General features: G+C 52.0%; 1 protein-coding gene across 2 annotated transcripts in view; it reads right to left on the bottom strand.

Moving 5' to 3' along the window:
* The window catches only part of RREB1 (ras responsive element binding protein 1), a 121,620-nt gene extending 109,190 nt beyond the window's left edge, over positions 1 to 12,430 (bottom strand). For both annotated transcript variants that reach the window (XM_070457002.1, XM_070457003.1), the window contains exon 1: positions 12,226 to 12,430. The gene's annotated coding sequence lies outside the window, so the exon portion shown is untranslated. The remainder of the gene's footprint in view (positions 1 to 12,225) is intronic.
* Between the last annotated feature and the right edge of the window lie 9,319 nt (positions 12,431 to 21,749).

Raw genomic sequence — 21,749 nt, 5'->3', positions numbered from 1 at the left:
CTTGGGAGACACGCGGCAGGTTTGGTTTCCTGACGTGACTTTGTTTCCACACACATTACTGGTCAAGCAAAATACTGATGTCGTTCTAAGACACTCAGAGCATCAGCAGGGACTGAAAAACTTAAGAAAGTGGGACAGTCAGGTCAGCAGAAGAGTTCTGACCCTCTTCAGTGGAAAACTGGGGCAATTTTGAGAGTCCTGCCTCGGTTCTTAACTTGAGCCTCTGCCTCGAGCCCCAGGCTCCCAAGTCAGAGATAAAGCATCACTAAAGCAAAGAGAAACTTAAATGTGCTAAGATTTTAGTCCTATGTCTCATCTGAAAACCATTTGGAAGCTTGGGCTACAGGCAAGAACTCTTCCAGCTTCCTTTTGGCCTCAGGAAATTAAAAAGGAGAAAAAGGAAAGAGGAAGAGGGAGGGGAGGAGAGGAGGAAGCCATAGGTAAGAACCTCACTTCTGTCTCTCATTTTTATAGACGTCCTTTCCGGGCGTCATCCACGCCAGGTACATTAACGTTTTAACCCATGGAAACAGTCCAAGTAGAGAAAATGGTGATAAAGTTCAAACACATCACTTCTTTAAAGGGCAGGGAAGGTACCTGGTTCATAAACCTGGCTTTATCCCGCAACCTGATCCCAGAGACAGGCAGCAGCACCAGCTGCCCGCCAGGGAAGCCAGAGGCCTGGAAATCATCCCGCCCAGCCTCCGGCCCTTCCGCCGGCCTCCAGCTCCACCGAAGCCACCCAGGCTCCACCTCACCAGCCAGTCGGCTCCGCCGCTGCTTCTCAAAGCCGTGAACCACTAACCTTCTCGACGGTCTCGCAAATAGACGGCGACAGAGCTGCTGTCTTCTGCTCTAGATTATCTTCCACTCTGGCCAGGAGTGGTCTTTAAAAATGCAAATCTCATCATGCCAGTCCTTGGCCTGACATCCTGCAAGGATTCCCAGAGTTCTTCAGGATAAACTCCAAATACCTGCGAGGGAGGCGCTGCGGCTCCGGCCCCGCCCACCGCACCACGCGGTCCTCAGGCCTGGTGGGCTCCTCTGGGCACTCTGGCCTCCTCGCCAACCTCGGGGCGGCAGCACCACCGGCCGTGCCCTGCGCCCTTTCCTCCTGGCATCCTCCGCCCCGCCAGCACATCGCACGCTCCTGCCGCACCGAACACGCCGCCCAGACGCAGATCACTCAGTGGTCCAGCGTCTTTTCATGTCTACGAAGCTAGCCACTGCCTCTTTCTCACACTAGTAATACCTTTGGTGCTTATCACAGTTGTCGCATCGCTGAAGTTCAAATTTGCTGCATAAATAAAGATCTATGAGTTAAAAAAAAAAAGTAGCCCTAGGAGGTTTGCAAATCAGGGGGTACAAAGTGCCTGTTTTCCAAAAGGAGGCTGAATGGGATACTGAATCCAGCTCGATGCAGTATTTCAGGAAAGTGGGGTTGTAAAGCTTCACTAGGGGCTTCCCTGGTGGCTCCAATGGTGAAAGACTTCGCCTGCCTGAGAGCTCAGTTGATAAAGAATCTGCCTGCAATGAGGAGACCCCGGTTCGATTCCTGGATTGGGAAGATCCGCTGGAGAAGGGAACGGCTACCCACTCCAGCATTCTTGGGCTTCCCTGGTGGTTCAGTCGGTTAAAGAATCCACCTGCAATGCAGGGGACCTGGATTTGATCCCTGAGTTGAGAAGATTCCCCTGGAGAAGGGAACAGCTACCCACTCCAGTATTCTTGCCTGGAGGGTTCCATGGACTGTACAGTCCATGGGGTCGGGAAGAGTCAGACATAAGTGAGCAACTCTCACTAAGCAATGCAGGAGAACCAGGGTCAGGAAGACCCCCTAAAGAAGGGAACGGCTACTCACTCCAGTCCTCTTGCCTGGGGAATTCCATGGACAGAGGTAAGCTCTCAAACAACAAATGGTTTTCAGAAATTTTATTTTCATGATTTTAAAAACAAGTTTAACTTAGACTAAGGTATGGGAGTTGAGCCTCCTTTAAATCATACTTGGTTCAAAATTTTAAGTAGAACACTTTGATCCAATGTAGTTTTAACTGACCAAGTTGTGAAAACCTGTTTGAGATGCTCACTAGCCAGTTTTATGTAATTACCCCTCCAAACAATTAAAAGCCCTAAAGTGGAAGAGAAAATGGCTTTTAAAAAAACACACAAAAAAACCTTTTTTCACATCAGAGAGGAAAATATACAAGTCTTCTTAGAAATAAGATGAAGTTGGACTAATATATCTGAATGTATGTGCCAGATCTGAGCCTAAATAACTCTAGTTATCAGGTGAGGACGTTAAGGAATATTTAAGGGTAGCAATAATGTACTTTTAATCGACTAGGCTTTTATCTTGTATAAAGGATACTAAGATCTTCTAATGTAAAAAACAAAACAAAACTTAATTCCTTATTTGAAAAGGAAACCTATCCACATAGTTACAAACATAAAGGTATAAAAGGATCCATAAAATGCCTTTCTCACCCCATCTTTACAGTGTCTTCCATATTCCCCTATTTCTGAAGACATATGTACCTCTTTTAGAAGAAAGTTAAGAAAAGATTTTGAGATGATTTTGTGTATTTGCAGTATTTGTTTTTTTTTTTAAACAATAAAGTCTCAGCATAAAGGAATTTCCCACAGAACAGTGAAAATGATTCTTTCTATAAATATGATCTATAATCAACTTCTGCCACATAAGTATGCATGTATATTGTGTGCACAAAGACACAAATAAAGCGAGATCTGCACCCTGTAGGTTTCTGGTTTGGCATTTCGTTTTAAATCCAAGCAGTAATGGCAAAAAAGAAAAGTTAAATTATACACAGACCAACACTCCTATTAACTCATACCACTAATGAAACAAAAATCTAACTAAGCAGAGAAAATGGGCCCACACATTGGAGCTCTGAAATGATTCTGGTCTTTGATCTGTGTGCCCATCTCTCCTATTTAATATAAACTTCAAACCAAGAGCCATGAAAAGTGGTTATAATTAGTAAGGGCCCCAGTGTGACAGCTTTTAGAGCAATCAGGCATTAACAACGTTTTTTTTTTCCTCTTTAATTCTGAGTAAATTAAGCTGAGCAAACTTTTATTTTAAAATTTCTGTAATTCAAAACACTTTCCCACCAGTGTGCACTTAGCACTCAATTTCTGGGAGACGGGTTTTGCTGAAAAACGTTAGTTTACTTCTGTTTCCTTCTCTTAATTTGTACCGATATTTAGGACTTAGCTTCTCAAATTACAGTGCTCTTTTCCAAAAATAACCTGCACCTCTTCAGAAAACTGTGTTTTTTGTATTTGAAAATGGATTCAACAGTAATTACTGAATAAGCATCAACTACGCAACCCTTGAGGCTTCCCAGGTGGCTCAGTGGTAAAGAATCGGCCTGCCAGTGCAGGAGATGCGGGTTCGATCCCTGGGTCGGCAAGGTCCCCTGGAAAAGGAAACGGCAACCTACTCCAGTCTTCTTGCCTGGGAAATCCCATGGACAGAGGAGCCCTGGTGGGCTACAGTTCATGGGGTTGAAAAAGAGTCGGGGACGACTGAGTAACTAAATGACAACAAATGCAACCCCTGAGCCAGGTACAGAAGATGGAAAAATATGGTTTGAAGTCACTCCCTATTCTCCAGATGGGGAAAACATGCCAACAGGTAAATTACAACAGACAGGCCGGCCAGATGGGGTAAGGGTTATTCTGATGGAGGACCTGATTCTCCGTGCAAAAGGTGGTGTTTAAGATGGGTCTTGAAAGAAGAGTGAAGAAATGTTGTTTGCAAGGAGACTGGGGGTGGGGACAGAGCCCAGTGAGCAATCCACGCAGAAGCAGAAGCTCCTGCACCGTGGCCGCCGCGCAGAGTGGGAGTGGGAAGAGCTGGAGCTAGGAAGACCGTCTGGAAACCGCCGACGAGGTCCTCGTGTGCCAAGTCGACGAGTTTGGATTTCTTCCTGCAGACAGCAGGGAGCCAAGACATATTTTTCGGCCGGCAAACCCCACGCGTGGCTAGTGTCCATCGAGCGGAGGGTGGACAAAGGTGCCAGGAAATTGACTTGGGAGGTGTCTGCGACCCGAGGAGAGCTTTGGTCAGGACAGCGGGGCAGCTGACCCCGGAGTCGGACGGCACAGGGGTGTCCAGGGAGGTCTGGCTCGGGTGGGAGAGAGCGGAGTCAGGGACTGGCCTGGAAGGCTGGGCGGATGGTGAGTTTCAGTTCACCTTCCAGAAGTTGGGGGAGGGACTTCTCTCTGCAAGTTCCCTCTGATGCACCTGCAGGCGACCCTCAGTCTGGCAAAAGCTGTCAGTGGAGACAGGAGCAGCAGCAGCCAGTTTATAGGGTGCGGGAGGGGGCGGCGGGGCACCAGACGCAAGGCTCTTGCCACCCCAGGAGCCGCGTGGAAAAGGTGGCTTCCGGGCAGGTCACGGCCACCATCAGCCCAGAGGGACGTGAACTGAGGGACCCCGACAGTCCGTCAGCAGGACAAGGACATAAAGAAAGCTGCCTGCAGAGTGTGCAACGCGTCTCTTAGCTAAGTGCGCACCCAGATGGTTCTGGGGGCAACTGTCACTTCCCACCACAGGCCACCCCACCCTTTTGGGAGTCGTCCCCCCCTCTATTCCTGCCTTCTTGTTCCAAAGCTTCCCCCTCACTCCCGCCCCCCTGCCTGTGAGCTGGGAGGTGGGGGGTGGACCAGGACACAGGTCAGGTAAGTGGCACCTGTGGCTAAAGATGGCTCCTGCCACGCTCCTTGGTCATGTCTGGTCTGGGAAAACGCAGTTTAATGTTTGTGTACCACATTTCCTCTTCCTTCAAATCAACCTCCTCTTGGGGTCTTTGAGGTCCGGGAGTCCCCAAAACATAAAACTCACCACCGTCTCTTCCCCCTCGATCTGTCCCCTGCCCTCCCTGGGGTCAGCCAGGTGTCTGCTCGAGGGGAGACGTGTGGACAGAGCCCAGGTTCCCCCCAACACCGCCCTTTAACAAGGGTGGAAAGTTATGTAAGAATTTTGTGAAAACTTAAGAAAACTTAAATAAGCAAGCCTACAAGGGCGAAAACATGAACTGTCAAGCAAGTAGGGGCTTGTTCAAACACTGAGGGAAAAAACAGTGGTGGAAGTGGGGCGCGGTGTGGTACCCTCCACATAACTTAGAACATGAGGGAGAAGGGGCGGATGATAACACCGGAGTCAGTTTCCTAAATAAGCAAAGAAGTACCACCTACCAGAGCAGCTTCCCAGCACCCATGAATCTGGTTTGTTTTAGAAGCAGAAAAGTTCTGGAACTTTTATTGACTACAGGGGTTTTTAAACACACGGAACGCCACTGAAATGTTCTGCCCACCCCCCAGTCTCCTGTGACATCTTGGACCTGCCAACACAGCACCTTATAGTCCTGGAAGGAGACCTTACTCACTCCATGAAATTCCAGATCCCCAAATATGCCACGCGCAGCACAGCGAGACCACCAGGGGGTCTGCACACGTGACGCGGGCCTGGACCTCTAAAGCAGGCTTTCTCACCCTCCACCTACTGACGTCTGGGGCTGGATGAGCCTTTGTTGAGGGGCTTCCCAGTGCATTGTGGGAAGAGCAGCAGTATCCTTGGCCTGGACCCACTGAAGGCCGGTGCATTCCCTCCCCCAGCGAGGCAATCAGAGTCTCCAGACGCTGCCAGGCACCCCCTGGGGGGGGAACCACCAAGCTGAGAGCCACTGCTCTCAAGAGTGCACCCAAAGCTTACCAGCTGCCTGTCCCTTAAAATTCGTCCCTAAGCGACGGCTCAGCAGGTACAGAAGCCACCTGCACTGCAGCAGACATGGGTTCGATTCCCGGGTCAGGAAGATGCCCGAAAGAAGCAAACGGCAACCACTCCAATATTCTTGCCTGGAAGAGCCCATGGACAGAGGAACCTGGCGGGCTACAGTCCATGGGGTCACAAAGAGTCAGACACGACTGAGCGACTAAGCATACAAGTAAACTTCGCGAAGAATAATGTGCTGGCCTGTTTGTCTCTGGGCACTCGAAGCAAACATAAACTCTGCCTGAGTCCTGGAGTTGTGCACAATTCTGGAAAGGAAATCCAGAGTGGATACCCACAAAGCTTCCTGCGCTCAAAATACACCACTTTCTTCCATATATAGGTTCTGACTTTCTGAAACATTTATTTTATCCTTACAATGATCTCAGGAGGTAGAAAACCTACTGAAAAAAAAGTCTATAATCATGTTCATCAAGAAAAACGCTGCCAAAGGCTAAAAAAGTTTCTTTTTTAATTGCCTTACATCTTTGCCTTCAACCACAGAATTGTTGTCAAAGGATCTGGTCTCATTTTAAAAGCACACACACACAGATAAACAGGCCCTGTATATTTGATGCTCTGTCTTCTGAGGCCAAGCTGACTTGAAAAAGCAGGTGTTGTTTGGAGTGAGGCTGGAGCTGGGAGTTCTGGGTCCTGGGCTTGATTTATTACCAGCCACAGGGTGGAGGTTGGCACAGCTGGAAAATGGGTTAATACACCCACCCAGCCCTCACTGTGCCGCTCCCGCTCTGAGGATAAAATTCAAATCTTTGTTCAAGGCCTCCACAAAAGCAGGGTGAAGTTCACTTTGTCCAGGGTCCGCCCTAACGAAAAATGAAATGTCCCAGGTAATGAAACCACTAAGAGCCTCCAACAGTCTTAGAACCGTCTTACCCCGCAGCTTCTGAAAGAGGCGGGGAGAAGAGATACCAAGCCAGCCAGGGGAAAAAACAAACAGAGCCATTTAAAAGCTTTATCTAATTACCCCCACTGAGCCTTTTTCTCTGCCCGTCTGGCCGGCCGGCAAAGAATGTGGGGCTTTTGCCTGGGCTTTCTCACCCCCATCGGGACCACCCGCCCTCGCGAGTCTGAAAGGCCTCAGGTGGATCTCCCTGGACCTCCCTACCCAGACTTGGGACTTCACAGAGGCTTTCAAATTCTATTAGCACTGCTTGCTTGAATCACACTGAACAAACAGTCTCCACCCTCTCCCACTTCTTTTGTCTAAGCACCTATTCACTGGCAGCCACCTTTACTGATGGGCAGACTGGCTCACCTGTACCCAGGGTACCATCCGAAACAAGATGCACCAGTCGCTGCAGGGACAGCTCCCTGCGCCCTCCTCTGGGGTGGCCCTCCCCTCCCCACCCCGCCCCCAGTCTCCACCAACCATTGCCAGCTACTCTCAGCTGCCCTTCCTACAACACCCAGGGAAGGTGACGAGGGAAACAGAGACCAGCACAGCAGGTGGCCCCATCTCAGAGGACAGCTAACAGAAAAGTAAGAAACCCATCACCCTCCCGCCCCATCCTCCTCACTCTTCCACTTCGGTCATCGAGACAACCTTGCAGATGGTTTTCCTCTCTGTATTCTGCCTCCCTTTGGGTGTGGGGGAAATTAAAAATAAGTGATGCATTTCAGAAGGCACAGTGCATGCCTCCCTCTTGTTTCAGATGGTACACCTTTTCCCTCTGGTTTATAGGTAGGCCCCCCAGGGTGTAGAGATCACAGGCTGACCCCTGCTTTTTGAAGACAGACATGGCTATTTCTACTCAGCATCCACTTTCGAAGGCTAAAAGAGAGAAAGAAAACTCACTAACCTTGCCCCTCCCAAGAAAACCCATCTAATTTCTTCACTGTATTTGGGTATAAAAAACATTACTCAACTTTGCCTGTTTGGCAGGTCAGATGCATACAAGTAACCTTGAGACTGGGAAATTTCTGAGCTGCAGTGAGCATGCTTTTCAGCCAAGAGATGGCTACCAACCATGGCTTCAGTTAGACTGCAACCCTTTTTTTTTTCTCACTGAAAAACTCCAAAATCCTTCAAGTGTTGCTTTTGAACACTTGGTCCCAAAGATACTCTACATCTAATGGAATTATTTGCAAAAGGGGGCTGAAATAAACTGAGATGGGGATGTGGAGTGAAAAGGAGGTGCTGTATCACAACTTGATCTAATAGCAGAAAGGGGGACCAAGACCACTGTCCTGGGATCAGGAGAGGCCCGACTGCCTTCATCCTGCTGATCGTCTACTGCATTTCTAGCTTCCAAACACAAACCTGTTTAGTAAAGAGCAAACTAAGACATCACTTCACGGATTAGGTAGGTTTTCCAAACTAAGCCATCTGTTATTAATAAATGAAATAAGGTGATGTTACACACACCTTTCCCAGGGAAGCGAGGATTTAATCTGAACACACAGGTTAACAGACAAGACGCTCACCCAGAGAAGCTGCCATCTGACACCAGGTCTGGTCAGAGCATGAACTTCAATAAAAAGACACTTACAAGAGAGAGATTATTTAAAGATGATAACAAAAACAAAACAAACTCAACATCCTACTTTCCTAGGCCAAAGGACATGAAGGATTCAGAAATTAATTAAATCTAGTTAAATAATGTAAAACAGGGGAGGACTCCCTTTCAAAAATGCTTCGGTTAATTTTAGCATCCTTCTGTTTAGCTGCTTAGCAACCCTTATCCTATGACCTTTTAAGCACCACCTACTTTTCAGAAGGATAATGAATAGAAACATCAAAAGGATTCACTTCTGACTACTTCGAGTGAGCACTTTTAATCAATTTTCTGCAGGAGTTAAATTTATATTAATTATGCCATACAAACCCCCCCAAAAGCTAGGCTTTTTTCTTAATTTCATTAACCAGGAAATGTCCTTCACTGAAGGTAATAAATGATGGCAACAACTGAGCATAACACAACCAGCAAAGATTTCCAAACTGATTTTAGGAAGTGGACTAGCACAGCAGTTCAAAATTGGGTAAAAATGCAAACCACATAATGGCAACTGCATAGGGCCGGGCACACAGCAAGGAATCCATCAACAACTGCTGACGGGGTGATGCAGACTGGCTCAGTAGGCTTACTTCCCTCCTTCAACATTCTGCACCTATGTTGGATACAGAATGTGTCCTACAAGTGAGACCTCAGGAGCCTGCCTGAAGAAGTCTAAAATAAAAGACCCTTCCATCAAAAGGTCATTTGTAAGATGATGCAAGCAGTTAGGAATGGATGCCCCACCTGTGCCAGCTGAGTCAGACCCATCTTCCCATCACAAAAGAAACGCTTGTCTGCCATAAGGGCCCCGGCTCTGAATTTCTGATGAGAAACAAAATGATATCCAGGAAAACCCAGAGAATGATATGCCATATAACAGAAAAGGTCAGCAGCATTTTCTTAAGAGTATCGTGTAACCAGCAAATCCTCTTTAAAAACAAAACATCCTAAAATGCAACCTGTTTGGCAGTATTTTTAATAATAAAACAGTGCAAGTTCATTAACTACCTAAAATGAAGCTCAAGGTAAACAAACAACAAATCAAAGGGCTCTCCCTTTCTTTTGTAAAGGGGGCTGGGGTGGGAAGGAAGGTGTTTTTTCACACATTTAAAACTTGATAAAAGCCATTCAAATGTTTAATTCATCAGTGTAACCAAAGCCCAAAACACATCAAAGCAAGATCCATGAGAGGATACCCAGAAGTTTCCTCCAAAGGGCAAAGGTAAAAGATAGAGGGGGAAAAAAATAACAACTAAAATTAGTGACTCACCTTTGCATAAATTACTTGAAGAATAATTTGTGTGATTGTGTGACTCTTGAAGGAAGAAAAGAACTACACGTTTAAAAAAAGAAAGCGAGAGAAAAAAAAGAAGTTTCAGCCAAGGCTTCAGCCTCTAACAAGACTTCCGGGTTAGGTTAGGACTTAGAGCCATACCTGCCTGCTGGAGAAGACAACAGCCCTAGAGGATGCTTTTAAGGGCCCTGGGGAAAAACAAAACAAAAACCATCCTTTTCTTTGCAGTTCCCTTTTCTCCGCTTTCCACATCAATTAAATTCGAATACACTTGCGCGCACGCACACAGCACTGCATATCTAGAAGAAAACTATCTGGAAAACATGGGATGCACATTAACGACTCGGCAGCCTTTGCAGAAATCACCTCCAGTCTCGTCTTCAAGACAGAAACACCTCGCTATTTCCAGCATCTCTACCCAACAGGCAAACTTCATTTCCACTGGCTTTTAAATCTAAACTCTAAAACAAGCTCGGGGTGAATGTTTCTGCTGCTGAAAATCCTCAGACAGGTTTTTCAGCATACCCCAAAGATGTGTTTTTTTTTATTCGCCTTTCCATCTCTCTCCACCACCACCATCCCCAAAAAAGAAGCCGAAAAATCTCCAAAGTGGCCCGAATGTGTGCTGCTGCTGGCTCTGAAGCCGTGTAGAATTTCGTAATGGAATGTGAACTGCTCGTCCGGATCTGGGCTCACGTTCTATCTTCTAACCAGTAAGGAGCCAGGCAGGGCAAATGTGCTGAGCAAGGAGAAATACTTTTCTCCTCTTTTATAACCCATCACGGATACACCGCGGACGCGGGACGCGAGTTACACGAGGCGCCTGTCAACCGGCTCGCCCGCCGGCCAATCCCCGCGCCCGGGGAGGGGGTCCTCTGCCGCCCCCCACCCACACATCGCCCCCCCCCCGACCCCCGGCCCGCCCGAAAAGCAAAGTGGCCCCGCCGAGGAGTGGGCTGGAGCGGCGCGCCCCGCACTCACGCGCCTCCCCGGGCCCGGCGGGCGGCGGGGAGCGAGCCCTCCCATCCTCGACGCGACCCTCGGCCCGGTCCAGAGAACGCGCCGCTCCCAGGGAGGGGGCCGGCGACGGGAAGGACCTCCCCTGCTCCTTAGCAACCATTAAGGTCGCAGTTTCCTAAGAGACCGCGAGCGGGGAGGTGGGGGGCTGGTGGGCGCGGGGAGCAGGGCCGAGGAGGAGGGGGGCGCGCGGGGGGCGCACTGGGTCCCCCAGCCCCTGGACGCCAGCCCTACCCCCGCCCCCCTCCCCGCCATCCCGGCCTTGCTGGACGCTGCGGGGCTGGGATGGGAGGAGGCAAGGAAGCCCCACAACTCGGCAAAAAAAAAAAAAATTGGTCCAGCGGGCGGCGGACAAAAGTTTCCGAGCGCGCTCCACAGCTGGGCGGCGAAGCGGGCCCCGGCGGCCGGCCCCGCCTCGGATGCTCCCGGCCTCCTTCCTGTGCTCGTGACGGCGCCGGGCGCCGAGGTCTCCCCCCCCAAACCCCCCCCCCCCCCCCCCGCGATGCAGGCTCCGCTCCACACCGATGGCTCCCACGAAAACACGTACACCGCCAGCGGAAAGGCCAGAGAACAATACGCGCGGACGCGCCCCCCCGCCCCTCGTGCGGTCACCCGGGGCGCGGTGGTTGGGGGGGGGCGCGATGGTCGGCGTGACCAGCAGCCACGAGCCGGGAGCGGCGAAGGCGCAGGGCCCCCTTCGGGGCCGGCGCCGTCCGCCGGAGACGATCAAAGTCCGCAGTGCAGGGCGCGGCGGATGCTTCCCACCGCGCGGTACCCCCCCACCCCCGGCGAGCACCCCCCTACCCCCGGTCGTGGCACCCCCCGAGCGTGGCACCCCCGGATACCTGGCGGCGGCGGCGGGCGGGCGGGCGCCGTCATCTCCGCGCTCCTCTCGGCCCGAGAGGGACTCGAAAGTATGTAGGAGAAGAGTTTCCCCTCCCACATGGGGGGGGGGGGGGGGAGGAGGGATGTCGGGGGAGAGAGAGAGAGAGAGGGCGGAAGATGGAGAACTGTGCGCTGGGAAGATGTCTCTGGCCGGCCGGGCGCGCACCCTCCGAGTCCCCCCGGCGGGGCTCGGTTAAAAATAAATGCGGCGGCGGGAGCGGCGGCGCGGGTCGGGCCGGATTCCTGCGCTCGGACGGCTAATATGGATGCGCATCAGGTCCCCGGCGGCGGGGCGCTGCGGCCGGCGGCTCGCGCTGGGAGCTGGTTGGCAGAGCCGGCGGCTCGGGAAGGGGAAAGGGAGCGGAGGAAGGGGAGGAGGAGGGAGGAGGAGGAGGGAGGAGGGGGGAGGACGCGGGGAGGAGGAGCGGCCCGGCGCGCAGCAGCCCGAGGGGCGAGGGCTGCCCGGCTCATCCCACGCCGGCCCCCCGAGCGCACGCAGCGCCACGGCCCTGGGGTGCGGTGGGGGGTGGCTCCCGGGTCCTCGCGGCTCCCGGGGGAGACGCGGAGTTCGAAAAGTACGGCGCGCCCTGCGCAGACCTCACCCTCCCCACATCCCCAAAAGTTCTTCGGAAAGGTCGCCGCTCCCGGCTCAGTCCCGGACATCTCGCGGCCGCCCGAGGGACCGCGAGCCGGAACGCCAAGGGGCGCGTACTCACGGCCGGGCCAGGGCGCTGGGGGCTCCCGGGCGAGGACGCCGAGGGGACCGGTGGGCTGTAGGGAGGGATCGAGCAGAGATGCAAACTTGTTCCGGAAAAGGAATCAAAATGGCGTTTCTGGATGTGCAAAGTTCATCAACTCCGCAGTCGCTTCCCCCCCCCCAACCTCCGCTTCGCCCCGCGGGGAGGGAGGTGGGCGAGGAGCTGGCGACCCCGGCGCCCCGGCCGCCGTCCCGGCCCCCGCCCCGGCCCCCCGCCCCGCTTGCCCGCCCGCACGCTCGGAGCCCCGCTCTCCCCCTCTCACCCTGATAAGTAGACACATCACGTGTTGCTCCTGCGCGTCTCCTGGGGACGTGTTACTGAGCGGCGGCGGCGGCGGCGGCAGCGCTCGGGCCGGGGCGGGGGGGCCGGGGTGGGGGGGACCGCGGGCCCCGCCGCAGCCCCCCGCCCCGATCTTAGAGGGGTGACTGCAGCCTCCATCCCAGGGATGGAGGGACGCTTCAGTCCCCTACCCCACCCCCACCGCAGCCCCAGATTGGCCCCCACACCCTCCGCGGGCGCCACCGGGGGCCCAGGGGTAGGAGGGCTTGGGTCGCCCTCCCCCCCACCCTGGGGAAGGGGCTCGGCGGCGGCGGCCGCGCTCGGGCCGGGGGCAGGGGGAACCGCGGGCCCCGCCGCAGCCCCTCGCCCCGATATTTGCGGGCTGACTGCAGTCTCCATCCCAGGGTGGCAGGACACTGCAATCCCCCACCCCAGCCTCAGGTTGGCCCCCACGCCCTCCGCAGGCGCCCCCGGGGTCTCAGCGGGAGGGGGGCTTAGGCCGCCCCCACTACCCCCCCCCCCCCCCCCCAGTCCCCGGGGGAAGGGTCTCGGCGGCGGTGGCCGAGCGCGATGCGACCTGCGCGGCGCTCTTTGCCGGCCGGCCACCTTCATGGACCACCGCGCGCCCCCCGCTCCCCACTCCAGCCCCTCACTGCGACCGACTCCCCGCCCCTGGCTCTCCATCACTTCACTCGGAGGTTTGTTTCACTATTTTAACGGAGGAGGGGACGAGGCAAAGACGCCTGGGAGGCGCGACAGGGGCACTGCGGAGGCCGGGAGGGGGGGTCCCCTGACCCGACGCCGCCCCTCTTGGTCTCAGAGGCAGATGGGGGGGGCGAGCCCCAAACGCGCGGTTCCCTCCCCACGCGGTCCTCGCTGTGCATCCAGGTGGGACAGGCAGACTACGGGGCGGGAGATGAAGGAACTGGCGCTTCACCCCGCCCCCAACTCCGGGCCGTTTCTCTCCCAGGGCCCAGTACTTCTTGCTCTGGGACTGCCGCCCGGGCAGCGCGTTCTCCATCCAACTCTTTCAGAGCTGACTCGACCTCTGTCACCTTCCCTTCCCCGCGCTCCACAACTGATGCTTCGGCGGCGGGGGCTGCCTTGCCCCCAAGCGGCCGCCCCCTGCGTCCCCACCCCGCGATGGCACGGCTGATGCTGTGTCATCCTCGTCGCCCTCCTAGGCATCAGGGAAGCCACATGCAATATCTCTTTCTCTCAGAGGGCTCCTGTTTCAGCTCTGAAAAGCTGGGGCCCTCCTCTGAGGCGCTCGCCATCTCCAGGGCTCCAGCCACCAGCTTTGCCCTGGCTGCGGCGGCCCAAGTTATCACCCAAGCCCAGAGGAACCAGGCCTGGGCTGCGCTTCCTCCATAAAGCGGCTGACATGTTTCCAACTGTTAATACTTTTCCTACCGAGCTTCTGAAAGGGGCCTGTTGTCAGCCTTTGGAAACATCTTCAGACAGATAAGAGTGATTGTGGTTGTAGAAAACAACCACTGCACACCCCCTAAATTCTAAAGATGATGAGGGGCTTCTCAACTAGGCGCAGAGAACGCTACTGCAGCGTCTCCTGTGTGAGGCTTGTTAAGCAAGATGATGTTATACAGACAGAAAGCTGGCTACTATCTACTTACTATGGCCTTCGACCCTGTTCCACGCCAGTTCCTCTGAATACACTTGCACACCATCCGGAGCTGTAAGCCCAGTCCCAGGCCTTTAATTGGTGGCCTTCAGTGGATCTCTGGTTTTCAGGACAGCAGACAGAAGTGTCGACCCAGGGATGGATTAAATGGATGGGTTCTGGTCAAGACAGAACTCTCTCGAACCAAGCAAAAGCAGTTGGACCATTACCTCTGACTTGAGATAATCAGCTGCCCAAGAGGGAACTGATTCAGCTGGCTGTTTCTCTGATGTCCAGAGTCATCAAAATTAAGTTTTCAGAACCTGTTACATTTCCCAGGGTCTGCTGTTGACAGAGGAAAACTCAAACCAGAGAAACTTAGAAATGGCATTTCTCTAAGCCTCCTCTCCAGCCCTACCACATGCCCCCAGTTAGGAGTCACCTTTCCTGGTCTCCCCACTCAGTGGTACATTTTTGAGTAGGAATCATATCAAAATTGGAATTTTCCTTATTCTGTAAAATACATTCATACCTGCAAAGCTACATGAATTTTTAGGACAAATCACCTTGATAGCATCACCAAGGTAATACTGGCAACCTATTAAGTTGAGAAAACAGCCTAAAAGTTTTCAGAAATGATACTGAGCTCTGCATTCATCTTTTCTAGCTAATTCATAAACTTGGAAGTCAAATGAGCTGTCCAAAGGTCTGTTTGTTCATATTACATATAAATATCCTTGATCCAACACATATTTTTTGAACATCTAATAGGGAGAAAGAGTCATGCTATCGAAACCACGATGACCCTGAGGAAACCAAAACTGAAAAAGACACATGTACCCCAATGTTTTTGCAGCTCTATTTACAATAGCTAGAGTATGGAAGCAACCTAGATGTCCATTGACAGATGAATGGATAAAGAAGTTGTGGGACACATACACAATGGAATGTTACTCAGCCATAAAAAGGAACGAATTTGAGTCAGTTCTGATGAGATGGATGAACCTAGAGCCTATTAAACAGAGTGAAGAAAGTCAGAAAGAGAAAGATAAATATTGCATATGTATGGAATCTAGAAAGATGGCACTAATGAATTTATTTGCAATGCAGAAGTGGAGAAACAGACATAGAGAACAGCCTTATGGCCTCGAGAGAGGAGAGGAGAGGGTGAGATTTATGGAGGGAGGAACAGTGGAAACTTGCATTATCACATGTAAAATAGACAGCCAATGAGAATTTGTGGTATGCCTCAGGGAACTCAAACAGGGACTCTTATCAACCCAGAGGGCTGGGATGGGGAGGCAGATGGGCGGGAGGGGACATAATGTATACCTATGGCTGATTCATGCTGATGTTTGACAGAAAACAACAAAATTCTATAAAGCCATCATCCTTCCAATAAAAAATAAATAAATTTTTTTAAAAAACCCATGATGAGACGCCACTTCACAACCACTAGGATGGCTGTAATAAATAAGGCAGATAATAACAAGTGCTGCCAGTGGGAAGATAGAACTCTCCTTACACATTGCTGGTGGAAATGTAAAATGCTATAGTCACTTTGAAAAGCAGCTTTTTAATGGGGAGTTCCCCTGGTGGTCCAGTGGTTAGGAATCCACCTTGTGATGCCAGGAATACAGGTTTGATCCCGGGTTGGATGCCAAGGAACAACTAGGCCTGAAAGGCCCCAACTACCGACTCCACACGCTCTGTAGCCTGGGTGCCACATGTTAGGGTGCACCCCAACAAAGGATCCCCCAAGATGCAGCCAAGGTCCTGTGTGCTGCCACTAAGATCTGATGCAGCCAAATAAAAATACATTGTTTTAAAATAAATAAAGCGAACAAACAACTTGATGGTTCCTCAAAACGTTAAGCATAGAGTTACATCTGACTCACCCACTCCACTCCTAGGTACATAACGTAAGAAATGAACATATACATCCACACAAGAACTTGTTCATGGCAGCATTATCCACAGCAGCTAAAAAATAGAAACAACCCAAATACCCACCAACTGATGAGTGGATAAACAAAATGTGTTGTGTGGAATATTATTCAGCCATGAAAGGGAATGAAGTACACACTACAACAGGGATCAATTTTGAAAACACACTAAATGAAATAAGAAAGGGAAAGTCGCTCAGTCGTGTCTGACTCTTTGCGATCCCATAGACTATACAGTCCATGGAATTCTCCAGGCCAGAATACTGAAGTGGGTAGTCATTCCCTTCTCCAGGGTATCTTTCCAACCCAGGGATCGAACCAGGTCTCCCACATTGCAGGTGGATTCTTTACCAGCTGAGCAACCAGGGAAGCCCAACAATGAAATGAGGCAGACCCAAAAGGACAAACACTGTTCTAATTCTGTTTATATGGTATATCCAGAATAAGCAAATCTAGGGAGACAGAAAGTAGATTAACAGTTCCTAGGGCTGAGGGTTTGGAGGGAATAGGAACTGACTGTAATGTGTACAGCATTTATTTTTGGGGTGATAAAAATGTTCTAACATTGATTGCAGTGATGGTTGACCAACTCTGAATACAGTAAAAGCACTGAACTGTACACTTTAAATGGGTGAATTGCATACTATGTAAGTTATACCTCAACAAAGCTGATATATATCTATTTGTAGATATGTAGATATACACACACATACATGAAATTGCACTATATTCTGTAGTGACGTGATACAAAAATGGATAATTTATAAGCCATGGCTTAGAATAGTTTACAAGCTAATCTCGGCATCCATAAGAAATAATGATGAAATGCAAGCCAACATATAATAAGAACCATTAAACAGGTACAAAATTCAGAGGTTCTGAGAAAAGAGATCAGGTCAAATAAATCATCGGTGAAGGCGTCACAGAAAAGAAAGTAATGGAGGTTGGGCCATGGAGAATGGTTAGAAATTTCATAGATGGAGAGGGGGATTAGAAACAGCAGATGAAAGGTGTGGTGGCAGCAATTTATGGGCCCTCTTCAGAGACCAGGAAGGATTCCAGTGTGGCTGGATCATAACACTTAAGAAGCAGCAGGTGATGAGAGCAAAAGTCAATGGGCTGAGGCTAGGGGACTTCCCTGGTAGTCCAGTGGCTAACTCCAGTCCACACTCCCAGTGCAGCAGGTCCAGGTTTGATCCTTGGTTGGGGAACTAGATCCCATCTGCCACAACTAAGAGTCCAAGTGCCACAACTAAGAGTCCAAGTGCCACAACTAAGACCTGGGGCAGTCAAATAAATAAATATATATATATTTATAAAGTCAACAGGCCGAGGCTAGCCCACAAAGAGCTTTGAACACTATCCACAGCAAACCTCAGGGATGTGGGCCTGAACTAGGGCAGGAAGTGGGGGAAGGAATGGAGAACAGATGGTTAGGAGTCACTTCAGAGGAAGGACCGACAAAGAAGCAGCTGGTGTGGGAATCAGGGGTGAAGAAGTGAGGACTGAGAGGATGCCTGGGTCCCAGCCGGGCAATGGAGAGAATGAATGTCTGATGAGAAGGTCAGAAGTGGAAGCTCACTGGAGATGGACGGTGACAGAGCAACTGACAATGAGCTGGAAGTGGAAATAATGGAACCCACAGAGCTATGCCATGGAAGAAAACCAAGGAGGAAAAGGATGTGGACATTGGAGAAGGCCCCTGGAATGAGGTGATGCAATCCACTGAATCTCAGGAGACATGGAGGTGTCCCTACTGCCAAGAGAAAGGAGCATGCAGGTGCTCCAGGCAGAGGGAGCGGTGAGCAGCAGGCACAACGGCGTGTGTGTGTCCTAAGTTGCTGGGTCGTGTCTGACTCTTTGCAACCCCATGGACTGTAGTCTGCCAGGCTCCTCTGTCCATGGGACTCTCCAGGCAAGAATACCGGAGTGGGTTGCCATGCCCTCCTCCAAGGGATCTTCCCCACCCAGGGGTCAAACCTGCATCTCTTAGGTCTCCTGAATGAGCCGGTGGGTTCTTTACCACTAGCGCCACCTGGGAAGCCCCTGCACAAGGGCACAAAGGCCTAAAACGAAGTCAGTTTCCTGAACTGCAAACCCCTGACCCTGGCTGGAGCAGAGTGGACGGGGGCGAGGCGGCCAGAGATGGAGCTGGAGAAATCGCTTATGCGCTGGATGACCGAGAGCTCCGTGTACCCCTTGTGGTGGACCTGCACTCTGTCCCGAGTTGAGGCCCTGAAAGAGCTTGAGGAGGTAGACAGAGCCTCCCTCGTGGGACCGTGGAGAAAGGTCTGGAACACTTGGGATGGGAAGACTAGCTGGGAATTAATAGAAGAGCCCACCTAAGAAATAATAGGGACTCCATCAGTCGCTGGCTGTATAGGTAGAGAAGAATAGATTGGTTTGAAACATAATTAGGACACAGATGCAATAGAATCTGTCCAGTCTGATATGGGAGAGAAGAAAAAAGTCCCCCTGCAGCACTGACCATGGGGCGGGACATCAAATGAAGGGAGACCACTCAAGCATCTGTGGAGTAACACATGACAGCATGGGGTTAAGGTGAAAAGAGGGGGACAGGGGCTTCCTGGTGCGCCAGTGGCTACGACTCCATGTTCCCAATGCAGGGGACCTGGGTTCGATCCCTGGTCGGGGAACTAGATTGCACTTCTCAAAACTAAAGATCCTGCATGCCACAATGAAGTTCGAAGATCCCATGGGCTGCAACCTGCTGCGGCCCAATAAATAAATAATAAAAAAAAAAGCAGGAGGGGTATTTCGCTGGTGGCCCAGTGATAAAAGAATCAGCCTGTCAATGCAGGCGACACAAGTTCAATCCCTGGTCTCGAAAGATTCCACATGTTATGGGTCAGCTAAGCCCACGCATCACAACTGCTGAAGTCTGAGCACCCAAGAGCCTGAGATCCGCAAGAGAAGCCACTGTAATGAGAAGCCGCGCACAACTCAGGAGTAGCTTCCTGCCCACCACAACTAGAGAAAGCCTGTGCAGCAACAGAAACCCAGCCAGAAACGTTTGGCCAGAAACAGCCAAAAACAAAAGTAAACAAAAGTAAATAGATAAACATAATTTGTTTACCTTTGTTAAAAAAAAATAAAATGTAAAGAAATAGTCTCTTCTCCCAAACACACCATGCTCTATTTCAGCCCCTTGTGGGCTTTCTTAATAACACATCGGCACTTGTCAGTGTGATTTTTTATAAAAGGGCCAGGGGTGGGGTGGGGGGAGCAGGGGAGACTAGAGGTGGGAGATGGTAAAGAAAATTGAATCCACTGGGCTTGGTCTCAAGTGGCTGTGGAGAGTGAATAGTCTTGAGGAAGTTGCCTCCCTGGTCTCAGTTTGGGACCCTGGATGGGTGGTGGGTCCACACATCTGCGGGGATGGTGTGTGGAAGACGAGAGGAGACTGGGCCCAGGAAAAAGGCCTGGAGAGACATCTGAGGGGCAGAGAGGATGGGCAGGAAAAGGCTAGAGGCTGACCAATCCCAGGGAAACTGAAGGAGCAGAGGCTGGTGGTGGTGGTTGGGGTGCTAGGGGTTGGGGGGCGGGGTGGGGGAGGAGGCATGCTGCCAATAAAAAGTGGTCAGTGGTGTTAAGTCACAGACACATCAAGGCAAGTAGCTGAAAAGGGGGTGAGATTTGAGACAGTAAATTGACTTGAGAGGGTAAGGCAGAGGCCAGAAAGCATGGGGTTAAGGAGTCACTGGAAAAAAAAGGAAGTGAAGGCCTGAAGCTCTGAGTAGTTGCCATGTAACCATAGCAACAGAATAGCAGTTAATAGGGACTGATCCCCTACTATGCGCCAGGCGCTGCTCTAGGGGCCCTGTGTGGATCATCTTGCTGAGTCCGCTCCATACTCCAACCTGGCAGGTGCAGTCGCCACCCACGTCCTACGGCTGAAGGAAGCCAAGTGGAATCCTGAGGTTCCTGGGCTGGCCCGGCCGGGACCTGGCAGAGCTGAGCTGGACCCCCAGGACCCACTCTCCTCTTGCTGTCATCACCCCTGTTGTTGTTAGTCAATCGAGAATTAAATCGTTTGCTAATAAGAAATGCCTACCTGAGTGTCTTGACTAATCTGGCTAGAATGCCCTTGACCGGAGTCTGGCAGAAGGGCCCCTATTGTCTGTGCTGTCGCTTAACAAGGATTTAATTGGGAAAAGAAGGGAATGGCCAGCCTTCAGTGTTGCTCATTTGGTTTATAACCACCCCTCCTTCGCAAAAACCTCAGGTACAAACTCCTTTCTGTTCTCCATAGACATTTATGTCAACAGGAAAGGAATGTAGATCCAGAGAGAGACAGAAGAGATATATTACAGAACACAGCTTGGGAAGGTGTCTGTCTGTCTGTCTATGGCAGAGAAGAAACGGCAGACAGATCAGCCGTGGGGGAAAAAGAGGGGTAATTCACACTCCACGGCAGGTGGGAAGGGGGAAAGATGCTAGAAGCCTAAGTCCCGGGTTAGGTCGTGGGCGTTGGCGCCCCACGGCTTTGACTACAGAAGGCGGTCGGACGGCGGGGGCCGAGGCCCGGGGTGAGAAGAGGTCCGGAATCGCCTTCAGCTTCGACGCCTCGGAGCCACGGAGGGGACCAGACATGTGGGAGGGATCCCTGACATACGGGAGGGAAGCGGACAGCAGTCAGATCCATCAGAGGCGAGCGGACACCGGGCAAGCAGCTGCGGCGACCCGCGCGGTGAGGGTGAGGCGCTGGGTGAGGGGCAGACCGCGGCCTGAGGGCGGGCGGCGCGGCGGGCGGCCCTCCGGGGGAGACAGACGGGAAGCGGGAAGCGGATGACTCCTGTGAGAGGAATCCTGACGGTGGGCTTCAGGAGACGGGGGACAGTGGAGGCGGGACGAGGCCTTGTCGCTGAGGGGGGGGAGGACGGGGAGCAGGCTGAGAGGAGAAACGTGAGGCTGGTCTCTTAGGCCCTCGTGCCGGAGCGTCTGCGGATGGCGGCGCGCGGACGGGTGAGCCCCACGATTCAGGAGAACGCAGAGGCTAACCCGGGCGCCCCAGAGTCATCGGCTCAAGTCCCGGCCGCCACGGCCCCGCGTGTGGCGGTGTCGGGGTGCGGCCTTCCCAGCCGTCCTCCCGTGAAACGAGGTCATCGGGGCGGCCCCTAATCCAGTAGGACTGGTGTCCTCACCAGAAGAGGGGATCAGGGAGTCGTGGTCCAAGTGTTCAGAGCCTGCGCTTCCAGCTCAGAGGGCGCGGGTTCCATCACTGGCTGGGGAACTAAGAGCCCACGTGCCGTGTGTGTGTGTGTGTGTGTGTGTGTGTGTGTGTGTGTCTGTCTGTCTGTCTGTCTGTCTGTGTGTGTTGTGTCTATGTGTGTCTGTGTGTGTGTCTGTGTGTGTGTGTCTGTGTGTGTGTGTGTCTATGTGTGTCTGTGTCTCTGTGTGTGTCTGTGTGTGTGTGTGTGTCTGTGTGTGTGTGTGTCTGTGTGTGTCTCTGTGTGTGTGTCTGTGTGTGTGTGTGTCTCTGTGTGTGTGTGTCTGTCTGTGTGTGTGTGTGTATGTATTTGTGTGTCTGTGTGTCTCTGTGTGTGTGTGTCTGTGTGTGTGTGTCTCTGTGTGTGTCTGTGTGTGTGTGTGTCTGTCTGTCTGCGTGTGTGTCT

This window comes from Odocoileus virginianus, chromosome 27 (genome assembly GCF_023699985.2).
Source record: "Odocoileus virginianus isolate 20LAN1187 ecotype Illinois chromosome 27, Ovbor_1.2, whole genome shotgun sequence".
In the NCBI taxonomy this organism is placed as follows: domain Eukaryota; kingdom Metazoa; phylum Chordata; class Mammalia; order Artiodactyla; family Cervidae; genus Odocoileus; species Odocoileus virginianus.
The sequence above is the reverse complement of the archived record's forward strand: the minus strand, read 5'-3'. Positions and strand labels throughout refer to the sequence as shown.